The following is a 17,095-nucleotide window of genomic DNA, read 5'->3' on the forward strand; positions in this document are numbered from 1 at the left end:
AAAACCTAAATGATTATGCAAAATGTATGCATTATTTAGTAGAATAAACAAATGCTCACATACATCTATATATTCCATCTATAATTTGGACTACTGTGCATATATCTCACCAATATGAAATAGCACACAAATTATTTATATTTCTTTTTTTCCAAATGGAGTGTTGATATTTTATGTAAAAATAAATTTTATTTATATATATCTCATAAAAATTTCCAAAAATTAGGTGAATAAAGGTACATTGGCATTGTCACTGCCTAATTAAAAAAAAGGACAAATTAAGGGGTAATGTGTTGTGTCAAATTATAAAAAATGAATTGGTTGCATGTCAATAGCAATGACCTACAAGTGAAGATGATCAATATTCCTAATTTTGACTAACTTTATTTAGTTGGTAAAAGTATAAATAAAGAAAATCAATCACACCAGAAATTATTTAGCACAACTTAATATCTTTGGAGATCTAATGGTATCTTTTTTAAATGTAATTAGATATTAATCATAAATCCAATGGGAACATATTTAAAATAAATGAATTTATAAGAATTGCTGAATTAAATTGTTAAATGCACATTTTTTGTTGGGAAAAAAATTCCAGGATTTACAGTTGAAAATTATTAGGGTTAATGACAAAAGACAGGAAAAAAATCTTGAATTTTATGTTCAAGTTACTTTTGTAATTAATACTTGAACATAATCTTATGAAAATATTTGAAGTGAACAACAATTTTAATGATTTTCTGCTGAATTCTCAAATCAATCCAACCACCATTTCTACATACCTTTGCCTTTTTTTTATTATATACTAATTTTCTTGAACATTTCAATTTTTTATATAGAAACTAGTGCAATAAATATTCAAACTTGATACTTACATGTGAGTGATATATGTCTTTAACTACTAAAGCTCTATTCGATAATATTAGTTATTTCAATCGTTGTTAGTTATTTTAGTGACTCTCAGCTATTTTACTATTTGTGAATGGTTAATTATTTATATAATTGTTCAAGTAGAAGTATTCAGTAAAAATAATTATTAAATTAGTTGTCGAATATAAAAATAGTGATATAATTTTATTGACTATAGTCAAAATACTTCCTCAATTTTTAAAAATTATGATGGACAACTTTTCATAAACCATTCTTTCAATTCCTAAATACTGGTATAAACATTATACCATTGGTTAGTATAAATAAAAAAAAATATATTTTAACTACATTAAAAATTACCTTGAAAATTATTATCAAATAAGGCTTAAATCAAATCACGCTAGAGTTTCATATTCAAATTTACTTTCATATATATAATTTTTTTTTCCCTCACCAACCTATATATCAAATTCCACAAAATCTTGAAACCAATCTAAATGAAAATTTGAGACCTCTAATTAATTATTATTATTATTATTATTCAAGTGGGAGTGCATAGCATATGGTGTAATAAGTGGAGACCACACTACACATGAATCTTTCTCATAGACCCCATAAGAAATGAAAGCAAGTGGATTATATCTTATACAGGCTATTGCATAAGCTACCATCAAAATAAGGAAAGAATGCTATGAAACCTTCCAAAAATAGAAAAAAGATTATATTTCTACTAACTAGCCAACTTTTTGGGATTATCAACTAATCACCTATAATTAGGCTTTATACCTAAACCCTCCCATTTGCTTAACTAAATAATGCAATTTCTTTTAGCACCCACTTTGTGATTATCATATTCCTGTATGTCCTCTTGTGTTCTGGCTTCAACTTTGAATTAAACGAACTCCCCCATTATTACTCATATATTTAATCAATTTCCTACAATTATAATTAATACAACTTGCTTGTATCTCCCCTAGGCCTGCCTTTTCAACCCTAATCCTACTGGTTAAAAGAAAACCCTAACCCTAGGGGATCGGCACAGAAACTTACTTGTTTAAGTCTAATCCATCCTTCTAATCTTTTCTTTTCTTTGATTTAATTCATGGAAAATCCATTATGAAGCCGTACTTTTGAATTTTTGTTGTCATTAAGTGTTATAAGATGTGTCATATTAAATCTCCAAACTATTAATTTTTGTGTTATTAAGTACTAATTATATTGTAATAAATACAATATTAGCGATTTTTCAGGCATGAAATAAATTCAAATTTTTTAAAATAATAACAAATTATTATAATCAAATAACAAATCAAATGAATCAATAAATTGATATAAATAGTAAAAAATTTTATATTTTTTAAGTAAAATTAAGTGTTTAATTATTGTGAATAGAAAAAAATCTACCGGGAACACTTTATCTCTATAATAAGCTTTTCTGATACGAGTAGAATTATATGTAATTTAGTGGGTTATGAAATACATGTGATTTAGTGGTAATAAATAAAAAATTTTGCTTTATTAAACAAAAAATATATAGAGAGAGAGAGAGGCTTTAAAACCTAATATTGTGTACTTAATTTTTCTGAAGTTATTTTTGATTTTATGTTTGTTATTCTATATGTATGTTTTTAATTAATTGTACACTTGTATTAACAAATATATTTGATTCATTCATTTGTAGTTGTACATGATTGCTTCGTATGTGCTGCACTTGCAATTGCATTTTGGATGGGCTTATTATCACAAAAAAAAGTTAGAACTCTTCAGTTTGTTAATTGACCCTTCTTCCTTCTTTTTTAGAAAATTTGGTAATTTATTAATAAGAATAATAAGATAAGGTAGTACAATGTTCTCATATAAAAAATAATATAAATATAAATAATTAAAATATTCTTTTCATATATAATCTAGATAGAATAAAATAGTTTTCCAGTTCGTATCTGGTCTTTTTTTATTTTATTTTAGATGATTAAATAAAACTTTTTACAATACTGTTATTTCGAAAATTTGTTACCTCTATGACTCACGGAAGACATGAAATTATCAACCGTCAATGGAATAACGGGCTGCACTACTAAACTCCATTGATAGAAAAGTATTACCCATATATGAGTCTCCAATTAAAAGAAATCAATGATACATATTGTATTTCAAATTGTCAAATAATCAATTTAAATATTAAAAAAAATAAACAAAATCTCACTAAGTGGAGAAAAATAAAATCTTAATAATGAAAAGAAACAGGACCTCAATATTAAGAAGAGAATCTTATATTTGTTCATAAAGAATACAAATACAATGAGAGAAATTTAGATTTGTTATAACTGGATATAAATACAAGAGATTATTAAAGAAATAATAATAATAAAAAATAAAAGAAAAAGGAAATTGAACAAAATTTGCCAAACGGCCATTACTTTTATAAGCTAATTTTTGTAACTCTTAGATCTGAGACTCTTGGAAGTCTCTCTTCAGATGACCACTATTTTTTGTTGACATATGAAATTTGAAATCATCTCCCTAAAATCTTGAATTAATGCAGCAACAATAACAAAATCAGGAAACTTGACATTTGAATTAAATCGAGCAAAATCTGCCAAATCATAAATTAAACTATGGCCAATTTAGAGCAATGGATGCCCCATAATAATTATTTTGAAATGTTTAGTTCACTTTTTGAATGCAACTAATAATTGATAGATATTCAAATATGTGAATTAAATTATTTAGTAAATTTTTAAAAATAAAATTGATAATTAACATGCAACCGATAAGAATTTTATGCGTTATAATTTATATCAATTTTATTTTTAGATCTATTTTTTATTAATTAATAGTTAATTTAATTTAATTTTATATTTAATTCATATTATTTTTTAAAAAAACTGATTAATTATAAAATTTTGGTATAATAATTTTTTATAATTATAATGTTCATTTTGCATATATTTAAAAAATAATTACTTTTTTAATATGTTATATAATAAATTAATATATATATATATATATATCTATTTTAATAATAAAATTATATATAACTTTATTAATATAACAATAAAATAAGTCTATCAAATGATTAGAACATATTAAATATATCTAACAATTAATTATTCTTTATTAATCATCACTTATATTTAACAATTAATTAAAATAAATGCTTCATTTAGGAGAAAAGGTAAAACGATAAAAAGTTAGGAAGAGAACATGATAATGTATTAAAATATAGAAAAAGGTTAATTATTGGAGGGAAAAAAGGGACCCACAAGAAATGTACGGAAGGGTGTAGACGACACGCCACCTCCGATAATTTAGGTCGTGCTATGCCGTGACTGTCCCTCTCTACTATTATTATTATTATTATTATTATTCTTTGGCCTTTCCTCTTCTTCTTTAGTTGAGTTGAGCCCCGTGCTGTCTGTCTCTCTCTCTCTCTCTCTCTCTTTATTAATTATTGTATTTACTCTTTTGATTAATTAATTAATTGTTGCTCGAATTTTGTTTAATTTCTTCTTCTCGTGATTTGATTTCTCTGTGTCACGTGCGTACGTATCTTTTCCTTTTCCTTTCCTTCTTTCCTTAAAACATAATTATAAATTATAAATTATATTTAATACACATTTTTTTTAACTTTATTTGATATTATTATTAAAATTATATTAAGGAAAAATATGATAATAATTAATTAAGTATATAATTAATTAATCACCGAGCATCCTACACGTCATCCAAAATGCATGTTATCCTCTTGGAATCATCACTCTTCTTAAATAGAAAATAAATAAATGGAAAACTATTTAATTATATAATAATTTAATTAAATTATTTTTAAAAAAATTATTAAATATATTTAATGTTTGTATTCTCACACTTACAAAACACATGAAATTTATTATCTTAAATTAAAGGATTAATTGATTTTTATTTAAATAGAGAATATTATTTTTTTAATTTTTTCAATATATTTTAGAATTTTCCTTATTTTTTTTACAAGTGATTTATTTCAAATAAAGTAATTATAAAATGTTAAAACTTAAAATATGATTTTTTTTTAAAAAATCATATTTATTGATTTTATTGTTAAATATAAACCACCCAAGTGAGATTAGTTGAAAATTAAATGAAGAAAAGTCCTTAATCTTATAGAAACAAAATATTATCGATTTAGATTTAAAAAAAAATATTGACCGCCTATTTTAATTCTAATGTTTATATAAAAAAGAAAATGCTACTCTTTACTAGATTATATTTCTTTTAATATAAAATAATTTTTATTACCATTATATGGTATTTTAATAAGATTTTGTGGATTCTATAAATTATCAGAAAGGTGTTTTTGGATAATTTATAATTTATATATATTCTAATTAGGGTTTAAATTTGAGATTTCAATATTTCACCACTTTGAAAATAATTAAATACTATTGAATTAAAATTTATTAGTGAATAAATTTAGTTTAATGTATTATTTATAAATTAAATTAATCGAATTATTTCATATAATTTATATTTATTTATAATTAGAGAAATATATAAAAATTTGAAATTAAATTATATATCAATTTTTAATTACATTACATAAATCAAAGTTGGAATATGTGTCATCCCCAATGTTCAAGTGTGCAAAGGAGCGAGCGGCAAATTGGATGCATTATATTTTCGTTTTTGACTAGGAAACGCAGGATCCCAAGTTAGTACATGGACTATCAATTATGCCTTCTCCACAAGTACTACCATTTATTTTATGCTTCTAATATTATTTTTTTAATGTTAAAAGTACTTTATATTAGTTTAAAAAAAATAAATTTTATTAACAATAAATAAGTATAGTTTTTTTTTTTTTTTTTAAATCCTCTTTAAGACTTTAGACACTTCAAAATTTTCATTGCAACCTTAGCATACTTATCTTAAATCAAATGCCTATTTGTAATGGGATTGTGGACAATATTTTGCCAATGCTGTGGAAAATTAAAAGGCATAATCTGCACAATAATCGGTTATTGTCAATGAGAGGAAGTGAAACCTTACTGAGGATGGTGTCTTAGTGGGATTCTCATATCGCCCCGAAGGCACGAGTGAGCCGTCGAATAGCTCCACCACTTCCTTCATTGGCCATTTTTTTTTCTATGTTATGTCTTGCTGCTTTCTTCTTCTTAAGGCTTGGGTTGATTGCTTGGCGTTGAAGATAATGGCTAATTTTGTGATTCCATTGATCTTTACATACGAATGGTATATTTAATAAAGGAATCCTCTATCTTGTTTCTAGAACAACTTATCGTTGGAATGGGAGAGTGCTTTGGTGAGCGGCGTTGCAAGAGATAATGGAAACTCAGGTTGTCGAGTCATGATTCCGGGTCGAGTTCAGCTACATCTAGGCTCTAGCTAATGTTTAGAAAAATAAAGTTGTTGATTTAGCCCCTTTTTAAGAATATGTATTTGGATTTGATCCTTTTTTCTTGTATGATCTAAAACATTGGTTTAACTCCTTGTTCGGTTCAATTAAAAAATATATAATTTTATAAAATTTAATTAAATTTTGTATTTTATATATTTAATTAAAAAAAATCAACACCAGTAATTATTATAACTAAAATCAAATTATATCAAATTTGATAAAATTTGAAATGAATTTCATAAAACATAATATAAAATTTTGAACTAAAATATCCCCATCAAAGAAGGAGATGGAACTACAATACTAACTTTTTATATATTTATTATTAATACATTAGGACAAGTGCATAAGACATTTTATATTTTTTTTAATTTTTTAATATTAAAATTGTTATGCACTTAGTAATGACACTATCTATGTTATATATAAAGGCTCTCGGCTTATTTTGGTATCAAAGCCTGGTTATGTTTGTATTATACATACTTCATTGGTAAGTAGGGGAGAACCTTTCCAACTCTGGTATTTTCTCTTAATCTTTGTACCACTGTTTTCTGCCATCTTCTCTTACCTTGGTATATCGGCTGGAAACCAGTAACTGCTTAATTCCTTCCTAGAAGGTAGAGCGATCTCTGGCCACAACGCCACGTACCAAATATGGCTTGCCAAACACCTAACCCTGTTTCTGAAACTCATCTCCAAACCCCTTCTCCCTCTGAGATTATTAACCTCACATCTTCTCTTTCTTTCTCTTCACCACTTCGAAGAACACTATCCTCCAGAATTGATAATCTCGTAGAAATATCCACTTTACCTGAAGATGCTCAGGTTGGAGAATCTCTCCTTCCTCTTCTCAGTCCATACAACATCTACAGACGATCTGGATCTTTAACCAGATCTATCAGATCTCTCATTTCATCTAGAAGATCTTTGTCAAAAGAATATGTTCAGGCCTCCATAATGGATCAATGCTCTCTCCAGAGTTCATCTGCTGAACAATATGTGACTTTAGAAATCCCTCCTCAACTCATTCCTAGATGGAGACAATAAGGGTTTTCTCATCTCCACTTTGGAGCTGTTCGACTTATCCTCAGTCTACATGGGAGACGAGGGCTTCCAGTTACAGCCAGAGTGTCTCTCCTTGATACACGGTTATTGCAGTATGAACATGCGGTAATAGGAACCTGCCTCACCACCTTGCATGCTGGGAGTGTGGTGTTAACATTCTTCCCAAACTATAATATCTCGCTAAGAGATCCACATATTAGCACTGCCCTTAAAGTTTAGGTTCAACTCACTGGCGCCACTCAAGTGACCTCTTCGATGATGTCCACCTTACACCATCAAATTATCTACAGATTGCAGGATCAAGCTGTAGATCTCTCACAGCCATCTGTCTCCAATGATGCTCTGCTTGTATTGGCTGATACTGAGACCACCCCAACAATTGTTCAGATACCTAGGCAACTGCCTAGAAATGAGCTTGAACAGCTCATCCCAAAGGATTGGTTAACCAATTACGAAAGGCTTCATTCAACCTCTCAGCCAATCCAGATCACAGAATCTTCCTTCAGACGAAATCCTGATGGAACAGTACAAACTTCCTTCCAGCCACCGCTACATTCTACAGGATCCTTGCCTGTATTCCAGACCATGATGGTCCAGCCATTAGAGAAGGAACAAGACAACTATCCCATTGGAGCAGTAACACCAGACAATCATTACATCTATCCTCAGAAAATAGATGGTCACTGCCCTTGGGATCTCCCAGGTTCTGGAGCATGCGACGAAGATTGTGACTGTCGTGACAATTACTGGGAAAATGAGTATGACCATCCTCTGTCTGACAAAAATTGGAGGAAGCTCACAAAACAAACAAGACGAGCCTCTTGCAAGCCACAACAAGTTCTCAGAAGAGACTATCCAGATAGTAGCCCATGGATTGGTATCCATGAGGAAACCAAGCAGAAGAAGCCTCTTCCCATCTATGAGCTTGCCCTTGAGATCATCAGAAAGGAAGGAAAGAAACTACCCCCTCTTAAACCATTTTCTTCCCCTCCTCCTGCACTTCCTCTGGTACAACCCTGTATGATGTTCTCACCTACCTCTTATAAAGCAGATTTTCCTCCATTAGCACAACAGACCGACCAGCAGACTAAAATCTCCACCAGACCTTTCATTCACCCAACTAAGGTTGATAGTGAAGGTCAGACAACCCCGATCACTCAAGCTGAAGAAGTTTTGAACTGGCAAACCAAAAATGCTGCTGTCCAGAATAAGGCACTACAGCGTATTGATTCCAAGATTGACCAGGTCCTCACCAGGACTCAGCATGTTGATCAAAAGATTGACTCCTTCACTGCTTTTGCCCAAAATATGTACAAGGACTTACAAAGCATAATTACCCAGCTTGATAGAGATCTGAAGGCTTTAATCCAACAACGGAGATTTGGTGTGGAATTCAACCAAAAGGAACAGGAGATAAGAAGGCTGAAAAAATAGTTGGCCCAAGTTGAGGCAGACTTGCATAAGCCCACAGAAGCTCCGGTCTCTTATAGCCCATTCAGCCCTTTCTCTGCTCAAACAACTCCTAATCATTTTCTTCCTACTCCTGAACCTGCTTATTCCCATTTTGGACCTTTTAACTATTCATATGAACCACCTCCAACATATCACCCGTCTCCTTTGTTCAAACTTACTTCAACACCTGCCAGATATGAGCAAAAGAGTCCATCTTCCTCAGAAGAATCCCATCCTCCAAAAAGGAAGATTGATAAAGGAAAGGACAAAATGTATCCTGATCATCCTCCTCAGCATATGGTGTCCATACCCTCTGAGCCAGACCCAGAAGAAGATTCTTCCGATCACTTGTCCGATGACAGTGAGGACGAACGAATGGATATCACGACACTGCTCATGGCTGATCCTCAGCCAATAGCCTCCCAAACAGGTCTTTCACCAACCACAGATTCTACCAGTGGCACTACAAGCCCTACAGGGCCTCCTCAAGACCCCCATGTTGAAATCCCTGATGATGAACCAATTCTAGATTTTGAACTACCAGGCGCTCCACAACAGCCCAGGCCCAGTTCAGGCCCATGGTTCACCTTAGATGATGTTCCCCCATCAAGGTGGAGAGATCGCCTTGCAGAATTTAAAGCTTGGCTTGATGTTCAAATGCTCCGGGAAGGTGCTGACTCCCACACTATACTCAGAGAATTCATCTCTCGAACTGTTGGCACATTGCAAGATTGGTTTTCCTCCATTGGAGAATATCAGAAAGCCCAATTTTGCCACCTGACTCCCTTACAAGCAATCAACGCTCTCTTTGCTGAGTTTCTCGGAGATGCATCTTTATACAGCAAGCAGTTAAGACAAGAGTTCTTTGATATGTGCTGCTGTTCTTTAAAAAGATCAGACATTGAGAAACACTACCAGCGCATGACTCAACGCTATTATTTGCTTAATGGTTATAATGATGTCAATCTCAGGCATACCTACATTGCCTCATTACCAGAAGCATTACAACCAGAACTCCACAGAAGTATTGCTGCTACCAGAAGAGTAATGAATGCTATCACTATAGGGGAAATTCATCAAATGACTCTGGCCTGTCTTGACAAAATGTGTGAACAACAGAAGTTGTTCAAAGATATCATTGACAACAGCAAAGCTTTGAAGAATGTATGCCAGAAGTCTCACCTTGCCATTAAATGCAAGGAAAAGAACTGTGAATGCAAACCAAAGAAGAAAGCCCATTACAAGAAGCATCCCTCTAGATTCAAACCCCCTTTCAAGCAAAAGAAAGGAAGAAGGTCAGTAAGATACTTTCGAAAGAAAAGAACGGGTACAAAGAAGTCTGACAGATGCTATATCTGTGGCAACCGAGGCCACTATGCAAAGAACTGCCCTAAGAACCCCAATAAGGCAGTTAAGCTATTACAACACATACAACCGGCTTCTCACATCTCCCTGGAGCAAGATGATGTCGAATCCTTGTTCTCTGAATAGGATGAGCCCGATGGAGATACAGTCTTTGCCCTTGGAGTAGACACTGGAACAGAAGAAGATTACTCAATCACTTCAGAAGAATCCAGTTCAGATACTGAAGCCCATTACCCGTCTTACCTGGCCCAACACATCCAATCTTCCCAATCCACTTATGGCCCAAACGCTATTCCAATTCCTTTAGTCCCGATTCATATTCTTCCCAGTAAGTATGAACGGCCCATTAGTGTCATTGGCTTCCTGGATACCGGAGCTCACAAAAGCATGATGAACCCAGCCATCTTACCCTCAGAATACTGGGTCCCTCATGAAGAATACTTTAAGGCTGCAGATGGAAATGTTTTCAAAACTAGCCTTATCACTAAGCACCCAATTGGAATCCAGTTCTTCCCCACTTGTATCCTTTGGACTAGGGTCATCGGGTCGGATCTTCCTGACAAGAATTTGCTGATAGGCTTTGACTTGTATCAACAGGCGAAGCATTTGAAGATCCTCCCCACAGGATTGAAATATAAGAGGAATTTTCAGCCATTTACTTCTGTCCCAAGGTTATATTCTCTGGCTGATGCCTCAGCTGAATTCCAAGAGCGCAAGGAGCTCCTCTTAAGGTCCTGTGCTGACTCTCATGCACATTTTTACCATCACCACCCCCTATGGAAAAACCCGGAATTCTTTGTCAGTCTTCCATTCAAACTCAATGAAGATATCAATTCGACAAAGGCATCACACCCGGGAATGAATCCTATAGACTTGGCTCTAGCCCAAGAAGAGTGCAGAAAGCTTCTCCAACAAGGCCTCATAGAACCCACTTCCTCCCAATGGGCCTGCCAGGCCTTTTATGTTGAAAAAAGATCGGAACGACTAAGAGGAAAGAAAAGGCTTGTCATAGATTACAAGCCTCTGAATCATTTCCTCCAAGATGACAAGTTCCCATTATCAAAGCCTGAAGCCTTGTTCACTCAGCTACACGAAGCCCATATTTTCTCCAAGTTTGACCTTAAAGCCGGTTTTGGCAATTGGGTATTAACCCCTCTGATAGGCCCAAGACTGCTTTCTGCATTCCTACGGCCCAATACCAATGGACAGTCCTTCCATTCGGCCCCATTAGTTTTCCAAAAGGCCATGACAAGGATATTCGAGCCCATACTATATAGTACTCTTATTTATATAAACGATATCCTTCTCTTCTCCAAAGATGTTACGACCCATAGGACACTCCTCTCCACATTCCAACAATTGGTGGATTCCTATGGAATTATGCTATCAGAAAAGAAGAGCTCACTGGCCCAAACTGACATCGACTTCCTTGGAATGAGATTCAAGGATGGAAAATACCAACCGGGACCTCACATTGCAGAAGAATTACTGAAGTTTCCTGATAAGGACTTGACAGTAAAACAAATACAACAGTTCCTTGGTATTATTAATTACATCAGGAAGTTTATCCCATATGTGGCCGCCCACACTTGCCAGCTGTCAAAGATGCTTAAAAAGGATTCCCCATCATGGAGGGAAGAAATGGACATGTGCGATCAAAATTAAAAAGTGGCTTTAAACCCGCCACCACTAAAGATTCCCAAAGATTGGACACCGCATCCTTGATCGATGCTAGTGACACCCATCAAAAGTGATCCTCATCGAAGAAATTCAAGGAGAAAAGCATATATGCGGACATGCTAATGGAGAGTTCCCAGAACCTCAGAAACATTATCATTCAGTCTATAAAGAGATATTAGCTGTCAAAAATGGGATAAAGAGATTCGAATTTCATCTGATTGGCCACCACTTCACTGTGGTCATGGACAGCTCATCCTTCCCAAAGGTTCTAGACTTCAAAAACAAGTCTCTTCCTGAACCACAATTACTGAGGCTTAAGGATTGGTTCGCCAAGTATAAATTCTCAGTGTAGCATATCAAAGGAAAAAATAACTTGGTTCCTGACCTCCTATCCAGGCCCAAAAACCTCCACCTGATTCAGTCTTTCTCCACACTCCCTTTGATCCTTATGGCATCATCCTCTTCCTCTCCATATACTCCTTCTCCAATGCACAATTTCCTGGTTCCTCCTCCATACTGTTTTCCTCCTGGATGCTCACCAAACCAGCCTATCACAAAGATGGCTAAGTTCGCAAGGGATCACCTGTTTCACTACCTAAGTGCAAGAAACACCCTAAGGGGATTACTCCCCTCCTCGACTGTCTTTATCCCTGACAACCCTTTCCTCACCTGTTTCAGTATTCAACCTGGCAGAGAACTCATCCTAGAAGAACTATGGCTCCTCTGGTGCATGGTTACACTCTATTCCACAGGACTGGAATTCTCGCTCATGGCCCTGTATCAGTATGTTATGAATAATACTAACAGGACTCTCCTGTCCAGATTTCTAGAATGGTTCAAGCCCATTTCAGCATGGCGCTACAGCCTGAAACACATCATAGACACCCATGGAATAGAAGATGTGCCCGGCCACGCAAATTTCAACATCAGAACCTTGTTCATTTTTCACAGGCCCTTCTCTAGAAGGCCCGATGAACTCCTCTGGACCCAGAATACTGAATATGAGTGAAGGACTTACGAGGGGTCAATTATTTGCAAAAATGCCATGGGACCCTTGAGAAAACAACTAGCTGAGTACCTCTGTGAGATCAACAGCTATTATTGCCTGGTGCCTCCCCATGTGAATTGTACATCACTTGGTCCCATCTGGTCTCTCACTGATGAGCCCATTGATTGGACCCATCCCATGTGGCAAGATTCCCAGGATCCAATGGACACAGAGTCACGAGATGCCATCCAGAGTGCTGACCCACCATCTCCTGTACACCGACAGTGGCCAAAGGACTTTTTTGGAATCCACTCTGATGACTCTGACTTTGACACCCTTAATCTGTCTACCATTCCATGATAAAAGTTAAAAATTTGACAGTCATAATGTAATAATGTATCTGTCTTTATTTTGCTTTTCTTTATGTTGCTTTAAGAGTGTCGGTAGCCAGTTTCTAACCGGTTGCCTGTAATGTTAAGAGCCTCCTCGCCTATATAAGGAGTTGCTCTCTTCAGTTGTAATCAAACTCAGTTTCCTTTCAATAATATTCTCTGAAGTTCTCTTCTATGGCTTTCTAAAACTCTTCTCCTTCTCTCCGAAAACCTTTGAATGTGTATCATACTCTTATAATCAGAGATATGTATGCTCTACACTTGCCTCTTCAAGAGGATCCTGTGTATCAGAAATATCTTTGTTTTGACATTAAGGTGCGACGGTCCCATTATCACTTGTATAATGAACAAAAGGGCACAGCCAGAGAGTACCTATGGAGAGGGAAGAGGCATAGCATGAGTTCATTCTATGAGTGATAAGGGCTCCCGGCTTATCTAATTTAATTAATATTTATTATTATATTGTTGGTTTATAATTTTGTTAATTGTTATGAATTTATTGTGTAAAGTTTTTTTTTTAATTTTGTAAAAATTACATTTTTAAAAATTTTTCTTTTGAGTGTAATTTAAAAAATGAGAATAAATGAATATTTTATGATTTCGTAGATTCAATAAGTTTATAAAAAAAACTAAGTAAAATGAATAATTAAGGTCAAATTTATATGAATAAAAATAAACCCTTTAAATAATAAAATAAATCTTGATACTTACTTCGTTTCGAAAATATATAAATTTAAATATTTTTTATTTATGTGATAATTTCTGAAGGGAATGTGGCAATTTTAGGAAAGGGAAGAAATGGAGAGCGTGGGACACGGGAAGTGAGAGAGAGTAGGAAAGAGAAGAAGAGAAGAGGATATATTGTAATACAGCGCAGATCTAGTGTAATAGGGCGAGGCAGCTTTTTGAAGCGTAGGTGACGCAAATGCCGAGGACCAGGGGGTTGCCTCGAGCCCTGTGTGAGTTTACTGCGTGACCACTGCCCCAATTAAAACCTCGCGAGCCAGATATCTCTCTGTTTCCATACTTTCTGTTTTTGCTTCCCCCAACACTTGCCATTGTCTCTCTCTCTCCACGCGCATTTTCCATGTTTTGTGTTTCAATTCTTACTTGTATTATTACTTAATAATTTTACATAAATTTATAATTTATCTTATAAAATTTTTATAAAATAATTAATTATAAAAATTTTATTAACTTAACAACAAATATAAAATTTTTTCATATAAAAAATATATATAATATTTTTTAAAAATTTAATAAAAAATATTTAATAAATCTAAATTTATTTCTATAATTTTTTAATAAAATTTATCATAAATAATTTATCTCTTTGATTTTTTTTAAAAATATTATATATATATTTTTTATGTGAAAAAACTTAATATTTTTTTATTAAGTTTTTAAAATTTTTGTAATTAATTATTTTAAAAAATAATTATTTTATAAGATAAGTTATAAATTTATATAAAATTATCTTATTTTTTATAATAAAATAAATATATTTTATATTGAACTAAGTAACCATAAAATTTCTCTTCTAATATAATTAGTATACCTAACCGTTTATTTGGGGGGGATAAAAAAATAAAAAATAAAGAAAAAATAATAAGTGAGAAATAAGATGAGGAAAGAGAATTTATTTATTTGGAAAATATAAGAAAAATAAGAAAGGAAAAAAATAACACAGTTTTCTTTAAACCCATCTAATTTGAATTTCTTCAATTTGAAGGAAAAATAAAAATAATTAGAAAAATAAAATAAAGATTATATATTGATTCAGGATTTCATACAAGTTTGATATCGTTTTTATAAGATTTTGATTCAATCTTTAATAAAGAATTAAAATTAAATTAAAAAAATAAAATAAATTTAATAAAGTTGTTGGATTTAAAATCTTCAAAAACTATACTCATTCTAATCAATGTTATCAAGAGTCTAATATATAAAGATTACAAAAAATTCAAAGCTTATCAAAACAATAAATTAATTATCAAATTAATTAATTTTAATATTTTAATAATTATTGATATAAGTCTTAATTTAATTTGATTTCCCTTGTTACTATTTATACCCTAACCTACCCATAACGTTATTTGGTTATAACTGAATAATCAAATTGAACTAATAAAATTTAGTTATTTTAGTAAATGGTTTGATTTTTTATTTGTAACTTTAAAAATTTTTAATTTTTGATTATTAGTTTGATTATTTTTTATTTAATAATTAAAATAATTGAATTTAAATTAATTAATATATTAATTAAATTTAATTTTATTAATAATATTTAATTTGTAATTATTCATTTATTAGCATTAAATATATTTATTATTTTTATAAATAAAAACATTAAAAATGTATTTATTATTATTAATTAATTAAATGTAAATGTATATTATATTTTTCAATTAATTTAGTTATTATTATTAATAATTGATGAAATATTTTTTATTTTAATTAAAATTAAGTTTTTATTAGTTTTAATTTAATTTAATTAATATAATTAAAATTAATTAAAATTTTAATTAGTTCTAATTTCAGTTTAATTTGATTGAATGCTCAACCTATTTCGAGGTGATGATTTGAACTAACGAATGGGAAAGGTAGGCTCCAGGACCAAGCACTTAAGGTCATCGTCATCATCAATGCCCATTAAGACCTAAAATCCTAAACTCACGAAACAACAATACATCTTTGAAAGTACCAAATATTATTTTCTTTTGATTGTATATTAGTTAGTTCATAATAATTAAATTTGATATAATCGTTATATAGTTACTCTAATTAATTTCAATTAAAATTTTATTGTTATTATTATTATAAATTTATTGTATGAATAATAAATTGAATAAAATATAAAAAATAAATTAATTTACTTGCTTTATCGAATCGAAGAAACAAAAAAATATTATATTTATTTTTAACCCAATTAGTTAAAAACCCAATGCTAATTTTATTGACTTCTTAATTTAAATAAAAATCTAAATTTTTTAATTTATTGATTTAACTTAAAAATAAAAAAAATTAATTAAATTGAATTTTTGAAAATTGTAATTGAAAAAGTTAAAAAACGAATTAAATTTAACATTTTTAATAAGGGTCAAAAAATCTTAATATGGAATGCTTTGGGTATATATGTGGAAATGATAGGGCCACAGATAAAGCAAATGTTGGGCCAAAGCCAGGACAGGAGATTGAACATCCAAAAAGAATAGGGTAGGTTCCCAAGTCGTTTTCATCTGACTACTCAGTGCCCTACCTTCCTCAGCTTGATTGTGATTTGCAGGCTTAGGTTAAGTCTTGCCCCCCCCATCCCATCTATCATCTTCTCCCACCCTAATTCCCAACCTACTTATCCCTCCAATTCCATTTGTTTTGTTGAAGCACTATTATAAATGTTTGTTTTCCTTTTCCCCATTAAAATGGGTGAATTCCAACAATATTATAAATTGACTATTTTCTTTGATTTATCCAACAATATAAAATAGTATGTGATTAAAATAATTATTCATTTAATGGGTTTTTTTTTTTAAGAAAATCTAATTCAAAATTGTTAAATTTGATAAATTTTAGTTTTAATTTTGTCCTTAATCTGCCAAAATTAGAAAAAATAATAATTTAAATAAAATATTAATCATAATTAATTGCAAGTTCTTTCCCATATTATAATCAAATTATTTTCTTATTCAAATTGGAAATAATTTTTTATTTTGATAAAATTTGACTAATTAGATATACTTACAATTACATTTTCAAATTAGAATAGAATTGTCAAAATTATATGGTTTGGACAAAAATTAAGTATGAAATAGTTATCATATTAGTGAGTAAATGTGAAATAATTATTTTCTGGAAGGGAGAAGAGTTGGTACATGGAAAATAAATATAAAA

This window comes from Hevea brasiliensis, chromosome 16, assembly GCF_030052815.1.
Source record: "Hevea brasiliensis isolate MT/VB/25A 57/8 chromosome 16, ASM3005281v1, whole genome shotgun sequence".
Taxonomy (NCBI): Eukaryota; Viridiplantae; Streptophyta; class Magnoliopsida; order Malpighiales; family Euphorbiaceae; genus Hevea; species Hevea brasiliensis.